General features: G+C 35.8%; 1 protein-coding gene across 1 annotated transcript in view; it reads right to left on the minus strand.

Annotated features, from left to right (window-relative positions):
• LOC139942107 (myogenesis-regulating glycosidase-like) overlaps positions 1-14,442 on the minus strand; it is a 47,148-nt gene that overhangs the window by 8,720 nt on the left and 23,986 nt on the right. The gene's annotated exons all lie outside the window — the stretch shown is intronic.

The raw sequence follows: 14,442 nt of genomic DNA on the forward strand, positions 1-14,442 counted from the left end.
CAGTTAGTAATATTTGAAGGGAAGCTTTCCATTATCATTATCTTCAAACCCTGTAAGTTTAATGTAAATCTATGGACATTTTGAAAAAGTACCCAAATTTTCCAAGGAGGGCTATCCTCCAAGGCAAGGGTCCAACTTAAGGTATAAGTTGTGAACGCTTACTGATGTATCCACACACCCTTTAAAATCAAACGCGCTGATGCAGGACTAATTTTTCAGGTCTGATGCTGTCTTTTCCATCTTTTCCCCCTGCCCACATGGTCATCAGAACATTCTTAGAAAGAGTTAACGACGGCCTGTCTGACGTGTGTCTAATGATTGCCCAGGCTGGATTTATCGATCACCGTCTTGTGACTAGATTGTGATGAGTCTGTTTGTGCAGACGACCCAAAAACCATCCTACGCAGAGAGTCATTGGGATGAATGAATACTGTCTGTCTTGCAAACACACTTGATGAAGAGAAGGAAAATAAATATAGAAATCAACAAATGACAGAAAGTGCAGCTGCTCTTCCAGACATCTTGCTAGACAGATGTTCAGTCTTGGTTTAGCCATGTCGTTTTGATTGAAATAGTATCATACATGTTAAGAAGTTAAGAAGAAGTTTTGAAATGAACTAAAACTCTCAGCAAAACAAAAGGTACTGACTATGTATTTGACATGTAGCGTCATCAAAATTGTTTGTATTTGAAATGAAAATTGTACTTTTATGGTATCTAATACAGTGGCATTTTACACCATTTTAGCGCGAGGTTAGAGACTTGTAACTTTTTTCTACATTTTCATAGAGACTCTATCTATTGGAAATGAGTACATCCCAAACCCACACCCCGTTTTGTCCTTGGAGCCCCTCTTTAAGAAAGACTCACTAGCACCAAGTCTGAAGTTATATGAAGGCCCATCAGTGCCTCATGAAAAATGTCTCATCAGGATTTCAATTTCCCAACGGAAAAATCATTGAGTCTTATCCCTGTAAGAATGAGTTACCAAGACAACCATAAAGATGTGTCCCATCAAAGACCAAGAATTGTCTAATCTTCCTGTTTGACAATGTATGCTTTTTAGCATAATAAATGCACATGAAATAAACTGTCGCTATAGTTACTAAATCATACATTTTTGATGAACATTTGAAAACATGACGGATTACTGTGGTGTCTGTGGGACCCACTTTCACACCTGCTATATATATATATATATTAACAGGGTAAGGATTAGGAAAGCCTGTTTGACAACACCTATATGTCAGACAAACATTCAACCACTCCCTGGGGATCCCCGCATCGGCGCGCCAAACCGCAGTAGTACATTGTAAAGCCATTGTCAGTACACGCAAGTAAACATCAAACTTGGACATTACGCTTGTCTACCTCCATTGCCTGACATGTTGTACGAGTTACTGAGCTTCTACTTTTAGTATTTGTGCAAAGCGCTATACTTTGTGGCAGATAACACTAAAAATATAGCAGTGTTAGTCGGACAGCTAAAACAAGTAAGATAGTGATAGCGCTTAACGACTAATTAATAACATAAACAACTACTCCATCTGATGCAAGTGCTACCACTACCTTCCTTGTCATACTTAGTGGTAACACCATGTGACTTGCTGTCTAGAAGATTTTTGTAGAAACTTGTTTTACTGTATTCTACTAAGCGACCAATTAATTACATAAACAACTACTCCATCTGTTGCAAGTGCTACCCCTACCTTCCTTGTTTTATACTTTGTGGTAACACCATGTGACTTGCTGTCTAGAAGATTCTTGTAGAAACTTGTTTTACTATCAACTACCACGGAACAAGTTTTGGAATACGAGGGGATTCTTAATCTAAAAATAACTTTTTCGTTTGACTACTAGACTGATGAGCTTAGATGATCAGGAGATGGAAGTGGAAATAAAAGTCAAACCAGGGCTTAAGAGCAAGGTACTATACTATTTAAGGGTTTAACTTGGTATTAAAATCGTGTTAAAAGCCTGTGCGGCAACCTTTTCACTCTACAAAACAGAAGAAAAAAATCCATAAAAGGCTATAAAACTACCTGCTCATGGTTATGCAATGGCTTCACATAATACTTCTATTCAAAATTAAGTATTAAAATGTCATTAAAGATTTTATTTGAAGAAAAAAAATACTTAAGTAATAAAATAGGCCATCAAAAGTATTTCCAATTATGAGCACTAAGCCTTTTCGTTAAAATGCACTTTATTACTGCACTGACTTAGCCTGCTTCAGAGCATCGTACTGCTGGCGTCATGGTACCATATCTCTGAACCCTAAACCCTAACCATAAACCCTTATTAATAATAAACTAAGTGTATTTTACAATAACATCTCAATGCGCTTTACATTAATGCTCTGGTCATTGGGCCAACAACATTCCTTTAATCTTTCTCAGCTCCCTGAAAACTACATAGCCAGAGCTGCCGTGTGCTCAGAAAGCTATTCCAGACACATTATCAACCGCTACACTCGCAGGTACTTATTTAAAGGTTGGAGAGAATCATGTACATGTATTCAAGCAGTAAAGTATCTTGCTCAAGACCCACATGTCATGACGAGGTTTGAACCCACACTCCGATGACTTAACCACCAGAAATTGCATTTGATGCTCTTAACCTAGAAGCCAACTCTAAACCATATCTAGCATACATTTGTATTAGCAAGGGCTGTGGAAACATAGTGGTGTCACAACAGAGAACAGTCACAGACCCTGTACATGTACTGTGCATCAGGACTGTATGCGATATTAAAGAATGCCATGATTCACAAATTAAATTCACCATGTTTTAAACTGTATGAACGAGACATCCTTCGCATGCAGTGTAAGCAACTCCTACTCTAAATGTTGTAGTACGTATATTGAGATGACCATACTTCCCCTTGCAAAAAATTGCCCATTTAGAAAAAGGGAAACTTAATATTTGCTGGCCAAGTTTAATCCCCTGTGGTTTAAATTGATAGGTACTACTTATCTAGGATTCCGCCGTTAATCTGCAGGGATTTAGCTTGTTTATCGGGTGCAAAGAAATAACATTCTGATCAGCTCGTAAGTGCCTTGAGAGGATCTAAAGGTGTCATGCAAGAAGAAGGCTAGAGGAATCTTTAAGACTTTCTTAAGACTTCCTCTCAAACTGAGCCCTAAAGGCGCTGTCTGATTTGTGGGAGAAACATCACCTCTTCTTCCCCTTGAAGAGTTGTTTTGAGACTATTTTTGAGTGATATGACATCTTAGGGACGGCATGCGCATGATTGGACAATTTGAGCGCTTGAAACATAACTGGGAAGCATGGTTGTAGGTCTGAAAGGGAGGGGGTGGGGGCATGAGTCGACTATTGGTGTTATAAACATTTTCAAATCACTACTGATAGAAAAAAAGTAAAAAAGTTTGGCAAAATAAAGCTTAAAATTTCATGTTAATTGAATCTGTTATGAATAATTAGAGAAATTTGCCACTCGCACCAGAGAATTTGTACAGCCAAAATCAAAATAATAAATTAAATTAGTAACATTTTTAACAGTTTTTTTTTTCTTCTTCAAGAAATCAATTTGTTAAGCATGAAATGTCCTCCAAGTTGTTTCCGTTTTCAAGAAGGGAAGTTGAATGTGCTTTACAACCAAAATTCTGTGTTTTGAGAGAAAATCATGTTTGAAGTTGAACTATTTTTCAAACTGATTTCCATTTTCTTTTTGATAACAATTTAAATCAAATTGTCAATAGGTAATGTTTGGACTGTCTCTTTAAACTATTTAGTTTATATTGTAAACCATAACATGGTGCTTTGTAAAGGAATACACGTAGGTCGCAGACTTCAAAATGTAGTTCTGCAGTCCTTGCAGGATAAATACTGTAGCACTTAGAAACGTAGTACCATGGGTATTACTAATGTTAAGTACTATTATGGAATTACTTCATGCATAACACTTACAGCCTAATACTGTAGGACCAAAGTAATGTTAATTTACAGACGTTTATCAGTCATTGTCAATGTACAATAACCACACAACAGATCCATCAAGCTTCTGCATTTACACCAAAGACATGGTGGGGTAATTGATTTAAGTGTAGTACAAGACCATCTTGCCCTTTGGAAATGGCTGAGTCAATTGATTAGGCTTTGAGAGAGTCTTAATTAAACTGGTATCACATTATCAAATATATTGATTGCTTGTCCAATAAGGAAACCAACAAATGACATAAGATAAACAAGATGGGAACGAGTGGACCAATGATTAGGATGACGTTTGCAAGCCTTCATTCTAAACCATCTGGGTTTTTCAGTTATTGTTCCACGGAGTTACTCATAGCGTTCTCGATTGACGTATGTTGTGTTGCAAACAATATTTGTCATCCATTGTTCCAATAAAGCAAGCTGCAAACAACAAAGGACACAGATTGACAATTCTTCTTCTTATTATTGTTATTACCAACGAATAAACCACAAACGAAACTGACTGTGTAAATTTAAAATTAAACTTTGTGGTGAACACAGACAAAAAGACTTTGAATAATGGCTGGTGCTCTACCAACTGAACTAAGCTCCAATGTTGACAGTCTCCCCGTATTGTATATTTTCCTTGGTGGGAGGTGCCAGTCAACCTTAAACTGCTGTACAACGTGCCATTAATTTCACCAAACCCAGTCTAACTTAGGATTAATCTTAGGACTTAGGCCGAGTTAAGTTCCGTATTCCTAGATGTTGGATGCATTGAACCCATTCTAAAATAGGACATGTTACTCAAGATAGGATTAATCCTAGCTTGATGCTTGATGAATAACCACCTAGAAAGCTAACAGCTGTTTGGGAAATCGGCTGCCAGGGTCACAGGCCATTAACTATTTTTATACCAGCGGTCCTATTGGTTGGTAAATTGTTTGCAACAGGTAATTCTGTTTTCTCAAAAAAATTTGTCAGGATTAATGGTTTTTGTAAAACTACAATTGGGTAATAAAATAATAAAAAAAAACTGTGGGAAAAAAGAACAATTCACTGGCTCAGGACTATTAAGAGTCAGTTCAGGTAAATAGTTGACATACTTGCTCACGGTCAAAAAATGAATTTTTTTTTATACTTTGTAGGTGGAAGGGCCTTGGGGTGCAAGTAAACAAAATTGCATTTTCAATTCTATATATAGCCCGTTGCCATGGTTACGGCTCATTTTAATTTTTTGCCATTTTAGGTCGATTTTGGGGTCTGAAAAACTGCTTTTTAGCTCATATTTACAACTCCACCCCACCAAAATGCAATATTAATTCAAAAAACCTTTTATATCACTACAAAGTATCATCCTTGGCCTTCCTTGAGAAAACAAATTATTGCTTTAAATATCACCCTTGTGCTATTTTTGCATCATGCATTACAGTATGTTTTTAGAACTTGCAAAATCGACATTTTTACCCTATTTTTGGACCCCAAAATGTCAACTTGCCAGGGGTCTCAGAAAATTTCCCTTTCGTCTGTGATTAGGACCAACATTGGTCTTTCCATATCTGGTGTCAAAAACTTGGGCAATTGTATCCTGTTGGGCCAGTACTGCCTCAAAACTAGACTTTTTTCCCCAAAACATGAAAAATGCCTTTTTAAGGGTCTTTTCACATAATATCGACATACGTGTCCATGGTAAAAGAAAAGGAATATTTTTTTTTATACTTTGTGGATGGTAGGGACTTGGGGTGCAAATAAACAACATTAACATTTCAAATCATAATATAACACGTTGCCATGGTAACAGTTCATTTGTGTTTAGGCCACTTTGGGCCGATATTGGGGAATGAAAAACTGTTTTTTAAAGTTAATATTTACAACTCCACCCCACCAAAAAACAAAAATATTTCATAAAACCTTTTACATCACTACAAAGTATCATCCTTGGCTTTACTTGAGACAAAAAAATATTGCTATAAATTTCACCCTTGTGCTATTTTAAGAACGTGCATTACAGTATGTTTTTAGAGCTTGCAAAATCAACATTTTTACCATATTTTTTGCCCTCAAAATTCCATTTTTTCAGGGGTCTCAGAATATTTTCCTTTCGGTTTTGATCAGGGCCATAATTTGTCTTTTTATTTCTGGTAAGAAAAACTCGGGCAATTGTATCCTGATGTAACAGAACTGTCTCAAAAATAGACCCTTTTCCCCGAAAACATAGAGAAATGCATTTTGAAATATTTGCTTCATTTTGAATTTATAACATGAAGAAGTTAGCTATAATTCCATCAATCTGGCAGCTTTTTATAAGCACTTTGTAGGTTTAGTGCATTACCAAACATGGATCAGGACTTGTTGATGACCTAAATCTTATAATTTGCCCCACTCCGGCCCTGGCCCAATCATGTTTCTTGACATTGCATAAAATAAAATAACAGTTTTGTGAACAGCGCCTCTTTTTTGAAAGTCACATTTTTTAATTCCCTTTGCACATTAAGAAAGTTTGTACTGTCTTTAATGTTTTATTGGTTCTCAGAATATTTCCCTTTTTGTTTTGATTGGGCTATCAATCATTATGGTTTGCATGTCTACTGGGGAGAAACACTTTGGTTTATTGTATCCTGTTGTGACACTTCTGCCTCAAAAATGGTAATTTTTCCAAAAACAATAAAAATGCATTTTGAAGTTATCCCTTAGTTTGAATTGATAAAAAACAAAAATGAGCATGCTTGTTAAAAGAATATGGCACTGTTTCCATGCTCTTTAAGCCACTGAGTTCTTGTTTTGTCATAACTACTTTACCTAGTTGTACAGGTATGATTCACATTTCAAGAAGAGAAGTAGTGCGATGAGCATTCTTTACTGTTCTTGTCTTTACATGGCCTTATAACAGTCTTCTTGGTCCCCTGCCCGCTACCAAACTAAACATTTTCATCCCAATCAGAACAAAGAGGCTCTAAAAGTGAGCAAGTACTGTATCCAAAGTATCTAACCATTTAGCCGATGTACCGCCCAGCCGCATTATAGCGATACACTGTATGCGGTACGAGGAAACCTCGCTAGCTTGTGTTTGTAGAAAAAAAAAGGAACATCAAAAGAAAACTCGATAGTCATTAGTAGGTCTACGCATTTGTTAATATATCTAGTTGTTATAGATCGTTATTAATTCTCCCTTCACAGTTGACTTGTTGAAGCTAATGATGATGAAATAATTTAGCTCTTACGAAAAATAAAATGCTCATTAGGAAACTGTTCATCATTTATGATATTGTCAAAAATTAACGCCTTCGCATTTAATCAGTATGAGCATTGAGCCTTGAAAAGCTATTGTGTTCATTTTATCCGTGCACAAAAATATTCGCCATAAAAATTACCGTAGTCGTTTAATGAGAGGCATTTATTGTTCCCATGAGAACTTTTATACAAATATTACAGAAAGGGTAAAAAATTGTGCATACACATTAAGCCATGGCTATCTTTTAAAATTTGAACTATGATTCCAGTAATTTACTGCAAGCTCGGGCGGTGCAGGGACTAAAGGGCTAAATGGCCATTCACCTGCTTTGGCCTTCTGTAAGCAGTTCCCCCATCTATGGTGGGGTTCCTTTCAATTGTACTGTTGCAAACAATAAAAGAGTTGGTTTATTTAACGTGATAAACAATTCAATGTTTTTTGTTGATCATTCTCAGAGACATATATAATAATTATGAATTAGTAAGATAGTGAATGGAAAAAATATCAAACTAGCCTGAATAGACTTTTGTCACTGCAAATGCATCTTACTTATTTATGTTCAGCAGGTGCAAGTTTTTACAACTTCTTTCAATGTTGTTTCATTAAAGGAACACGTTGCCTTGGATCGGTCGAGTTGGTATTTGAAAAGCGTTTGTAAACGTTTATTAAAAAATGCATATGATTAGAAAGATATTTTAAAAGTAGAATATAATGATCCACACAAGTATCACTCAAAACATCTTTCTAACCATGCATTCTCAAACAAACCGTTACAAACGCATTTCAAAGACCAACTTAACCGATCCCAGGCAACGTGTTCCTTTTAAATAATCTCTTACGCTCATCTTGCAAATCGTTAGTATCATTGTTTTTAATAAGATCTTGGCAAACTTTTCCAACACTTTTAAGCGGGCTTTTTAATTTCCCACGTTTGTGTTGGACATGATTGGATGCTCCAAACCATCTGCCGCAAGCACAGAAACTACATTGTTTATGATCTCTATCTCTAAGAAAAGTTTTACATTTGGTAGCAGGCAGGGACCAAGGAGAGTAGGCCCTGTATTAAAGAGAACTTGTAAAGAATGCTCATCGCACTCTACTTGCAATGGGAATCATACCTGTACAATAGGTAAAGTAGCCAAATCAAGAACTCTCAGTGGCAAAGCATTGGTTATGGTTTGGTTGGATACTATTATGTTTAAATAAAAACTTTGTATTCATTACTCAAAGGGCATGGAAACAGTGCCAGATTTTTAACAAGCATGCATTGTTTTTGGAAAAATTACTATACTTAAGGCATGATCAGTCACAACAGGATACAATAAACACAGTGTTTCTACCCAGAAGACATGAAAACACCAATAACAACCGAAAGGGAACACTTTCACAAAAAGAGGCGCTATTCACAAAACATTGTTTTATGCAATGTCAAGAAATATGATTGGGGCTGGGCCGGGCAAATTGTAAAATTAAGGTCATCAACAGTTCCTGATCAATGTTGGGTAATCCACTAAGTGCTAAGGAAAAGCTGCAAGATTGATAGAATTATTACTTTTTAATGTTAGAAATTCAATATGAAGAAAAAACAATTCAAAATGCATTTTTCTGTTTAAGGAAAAAAGTCTATTTTTGAGACAGTACTGTAAACATCAGGATACACTTGCCAAGTTTTTCTTACCAGAAATAAAAAAGACAAATTTTGGCCCCGATTAAAACCGAAAGGAAAATATTCTAAGACCCCTGAAAAAAATGAAATTTTGGCAAAAAATAGGGTAAAAATGTTGATTTTGCAGGTTCTAAAAACATACTGTTATGCACGTTCTAAAAATAGCACAAGGGTGAAATTTATAGCAATATTTTGTTGTCTCAAGTAAAGCCAAGGATGTTACTTTGTAGTGATGTAAAAGGTTTTATGAAATAATTTTGTTTTTTGGTGGGGTGGAGTTGTAAATATTAACTTAAAAAAACAGTTTTTCATACCCCAAGATCAGCCTCAAGTGGCCTAAAAACACATGAACTGTTACCATGGCAACGTGTTATATTATGATTTGAAATGTAAATGTTGTTTATTTGGACCCCAAGTCCCTACCATCCTACCATCCACACAAAAATGAAAAATATTCTTTTTTTTTTTACCGTGGACACGTTTTTCGATATTATGTGAAAAGACCCTTAAGAAGGCATTTTTCATGTTTTGGGGAAAAAAGTCTAGTTTTGAGGCAGTACTGTCACAACAGGATACAATTGCCCAAGTTTTTGACACCAGATATTGAAAGACCACTGTTGGCCCTAATCACAGCCGAAAGGGAAATTTTCTGAGACCCCTGGCAAGTTGACATTTTGGGGTCCAAAAATAGGGTAAAAATGTCGATTTTGCAAGTTCTAAAAACATACTGTAATGCATAATGCAAAAATAGCACAAGGGTGTTATTTAAAGCAATAAATTTTTTCCTCAAGGAAGGCCAAGGATGATACTTTGTAGTGATATAAAAGGTTATTTGAAATAATGTTGCATTTTGGTTGGGTGTAGTTGTAAATATGAGCTAAAAACCAGTTTTTCAGACCCCAAAATCGGCCTAAAATGGCCAAAAAACAAAATGAGCCGTAACCATGGCAACGGGCTATATATAGAATTGAAAATGCAATTTTGTTTACTTGCACCCCAAGGCCCTTCCACAAACAAAGTATAAAAAAAAATCAAGTTTAATGGTTTTCATAAAACTGCTTTTGTATATTTCGGAGCTCCTCGTAAATAGATTATTGATCAAGAGTGGTCTCCAAAGTAATTGTTGGCAAAAAGAAACATTTTCTGTTGATTTTGATTATTTCATTTCTTTGATATTTTTAAAACCCATCTCAAAACAATTCTTTTTAAAAGGCATTATCTTTGACTTTTTACATTTTTTTTATTGCCTTTTCTGTGGTGTTATATTATTGATTCTCTCTTGAGATTTTTTTTAATGTAAGACGCTATATTAAAAATAAATTATTATTATTATTATTTTTTATTTAACAACCTTTTGATTATTATGAGTATGAAATTGCAAATATTGAATGAATGACCATATAGCATCGAGACAATGTATTACTGTGTACTGGTTTTATCCTATCAAATACTGCCTTCACTTCATGCAGACAAACAACAATAGCAACTGCACTATTTGTAATCCTACAGGGCCTGTTGAGATCAAGGAATAAATTCATCAAAGATTTAATATCAAAAAGTGCAGTCAATCTCAGCATAAATGGATAAGGGGATAATTTGATAAAAATTGTCACTGTTGTATTTGTCAGTGATTTGCTCTCCAGTTCGCACTTTGTCTACTCTTTTTTCTATTTATTATAATTATTTCATTGTAATATTTCAAATCACAAGACAGAGGAAAATACACTTTTGCACGCAGTCCTGGTATTTCACAGAGGCAACAGAGGCAATTGCCTCCATGCCCCTGGTCACTGCCTTGGGCACCCCTTGCAATGTTCTAGACCCAGTAAAAATGTAAATTTCCCGCATCATGGATTGTATACTATCTTGCCTTGAGCCAGTATCATGTCTTGATCACAAATTATCACCAAAAGACATCTTCTTCCACAAGGTTAAAACATGACAAAAACTTGAAACAAGTTCTCACAGCATCCCCAGGACAAAATTCCAGTTGAACCTAGTTAACTGGGGTCAACTGGTTCAACTGGATAGTGACCAAACTCGTCAATTTTCCATATTAACCAACTGGTTTGGATTAGGTTTAACTGCACTGTTATTCTGCTGTGTAAAAAAACGTTGTGTAAAATCTTTTTTAAACAACTTGTGTAATTTGTACACAACGTTGTGTACTCATTTCCAAGTTGTGTACAATGCAAGTTGTGTAATTATTATAAATCGATAAAACCTCCAAAACTGAATTTACACAACTATTGTGTAAACTTTGAAGCACGTGATCAAAAAGCAACCAATCACGAAGTACTTTTGCTTGGCAAACAAAACGAACAAAACAAAATGGCTGACGTACTTTGCCGCTACTGTCGACGTCAAAAGCAGCGAGGATTCGAAGATTTTGTTCATTGTGGCGGTAAGTAAATAACAATTCACTGGTTTGAACGAAGAGTACCGTAATAAGGACCATTTTGTGTGGGTATCTGTCAGTTGGCTTTCGGTAAATTAGCATAAAATTAAATTATAAGTTTTTACCTCGTCGATGACAACGGGTTACGCGGATCGTAAAGGCCATTGTTACAACGCTGCCACTGTGCAGCGAAAATTTAGAGTTTGCATGTAGGCCTAACTATAAGATTTTTAACCCTCCGTAGTCAGATCAATGGGCCCAAGAGAGACGTCAACCCATGAGAAGTTTGGTCATTCAATGCAGACACTTTTAAAAATAAGTTTGACAGTTTTAACGTTAGTTATTCAAGTCAGTGTTGCTGTATTTTCCGACTAGTTCTATCATTCAATCATGTCTATTTCGTCAACTCGACCTATCTCCAACTCAGAGTACATGTATAAAAATATTGATTTTTAGTCCCCTCGTGCACCACGCACACAGCCAAACCGCGTGTGTTTTGGGGTGCTCCATGGTCTCACATGCACAGCAGTGTGTGAAGGCTTGAACATTTTTCATTGACATTTGTATATCTTCTGACGATTAGGGCTTGAAATTTTTTATTCGGTATAATGGAATTATTTGGTATGATGCAAAGAAATTTTAACTGCAAAACATTGCTGGGAATTTTAGACTCGTACGTACATTGTGAAAAAAATGCAAAGCAACTGGAAGAAAAACAATTATGCCCATCAGCACTAACCTAAAGTCGTGCTGGTGGGACTAACTAGTGGCCCCTCATGTTTTTTTTGTAGGCCTACTCTCAGCTACTTGATTCTGTGTTTTAAGTATCTGTTCATTCAGACTATTTCAAAGTTGTCTTTCATTTTTAAACAGGGTGACACGTAACAGATATCCAACACTACATAATCAGCATTCCTGTATTGAAGCACCAGCCACTGCCATTCATCCTTCTCACTTGGTGGAACTTGCTACAGCACAAACTAGTTAAGGATGAGTACTAGTTGGATTCTGAACGTCAAGCTATGGAGATTATTATGTGCTGGATGTGGAACAATCATGAACTATCAGCCACACTGTTCAATACACGCCTGTACTGTTAGGAAATGCAAGAAGAATAGCAAAAACCAGCTCCCTGGAACTACCAACATGACTATCTGGATGGACCGAGTAGATGAACTTGTTTCATTGGAGAGTTTAAAATGTACAATTGACTGCAAAACAGTATTTACAAGGGGAAGCTGGATGTTTGAAAAGTGGACAGTTTGTTTGCCATGTTGCATTCCTTTTTGTGTCATTTTATAACTAAATTACAGTTTGTCTGAGTGACACGACACAGCGTGTTGCTCTTGAAATTCACAGTTTTTCTATAAAAAAAACATGTTTAACAAGCAATATTTAAAACCTGCTATTGCGCAAAGCATTTTGGCCTTGGCCAAGTTCTCTCTTGGACCATTTTGTCAACATGAGGTCGATATTGGCTGGTGACCAACACATTTTTATTGTCATTTGTGATGAATGAATGTATGATTGGTGCAGTTTTGACCAATAAAATTCATTTAAATATCGTTAAAAACAAGTTGCTGAATTATTTTCTCATTATGTGTCTACACTTTGCTTAAAAATGGGCGTTCCACAACTAATATTAATACATTGTGAACAACTATAATTGTGGAAACAAATTAACTGATTGTTATGTAAACAGTTTGCACAATAATAGCTAATTTGGTACTTTACACATGATTTTGTAGAATTTAATCTTACAAAATGATGTGTAATTAAGTATACCCAATTATTGTGTAAACTGTTTACACAGCTACTTGGTTAAAAATCTTTTACACATAATTGTGTACACTTATCACACAACTGTTGTTTAAAAACTACACAACTGGGGTTGTGTAAACCATTTACACAACAGTTGCTAGGTTCATATAGTAAACAGGGGTTGTGTAAAATTTTACACAAGTTGTGTAATATTTTTAACCAATTAATGTGTAAACCGTTTACACAACTAGTTGTGTAAAAAACTTTTACACATAATTGTGTACAATTATCACACAACTGTTGTTTAAAAACTACACAACTGGGGTTGTGTAAACCGTTTACACAACAGTTGCTAGGTTCATATAGTAAACAGGGGTTGTGTAAAATTTTACACAAGTTGTGTAAGATTTAACACAACCGAAATAACAGTGTGTGTTCAACTAGGTTGAAATTATATACCAGTTGGTCTCTGTCCATTTTCCATATTAAACCAACTGGTTTTAACTGTGTTTAACTAGTTTATCAACTGGTTTCAACTAGTTCCAGTTAAACCCAGTTTACCTAGGTTCAACTGGAATTTTGACCTGGGTCCTAAGCCATCCTTCTTACCCCCCCCCACCACCAACCTTCCAGGGTTTCAGTAAAAGGGGTGTCAATGTATGCTGGGAAGTTAATCCTTTACAGTACATTAACGTTGGTTATCTTTCCAGCTTGTCTGACGTTTAATGCGATAAATTTACAAAACAGATCATTTCACCGTACCTTTTTACAGGTTACTTTACACTGCGGTCGTGATTACACAATAAGACTAGTATTTGAAGAGTCCGTCTCTGCAGTTAAATGGAGACCCTTCAATTTGTTAAATGGATTTGATCTTTGCACAGGCCACTCCTAATGTAGGTGTGGACATGCACTTCTGCCTTGATCAATCAATGCAATACAATCTTGTCCAACTGAACTTTGGATGCCTTACATGATGATACTTGAAACATACGCGTACATTCGTATTGTACATAATGTACGTCCGCTTACTATGATAGAGAGCTTATGTTCAAAACAAGACAAGTATATTTGCAATAAGGGTGGGGCAGGGAGACTAAGAGGTCAAGTAGAACACAATGCCTATCTATCAGGAAGTATTTATTTTATATTCGTGTGAAACAAAGAGATAGATGAAACAGAAACCTGAAATCTCTCAAAAGATACAATTTAAGAGCTAGAGCACACTTATGTGCTCAGCAGCCCATGGCAGCAAGCTGTGATTGTAGTACTCAAAACATGATCTCAAAATAAGAAGGAACAAACCAAAAGCAGTGCACTTGTTTATTTTGTTTAAATCCAAATTTCTAAACCATCATTTTTGGCAATTAAGACACCCAAAGGCCAGAACAAAATGGATCCAATTGGTCAGTCAGTCAGTCTGCAAATTGCAAATGTTCTCTTAAAAGTAGA

The sequence above is a fragment of the Asterias amurensis genome, chromosome 9 (genome assembly GCF_032118995.1).
Source record: "Asterias amurensis chromosome 9, ASM3211899v1".
NCBI classification, from domain to species: domain Eukaryota; kingdom Metazoa; phylum Echinodermata; class Asteroidea; order Forcipulatida; family Asteriidae; genus Asterias; species Asterias amurensis.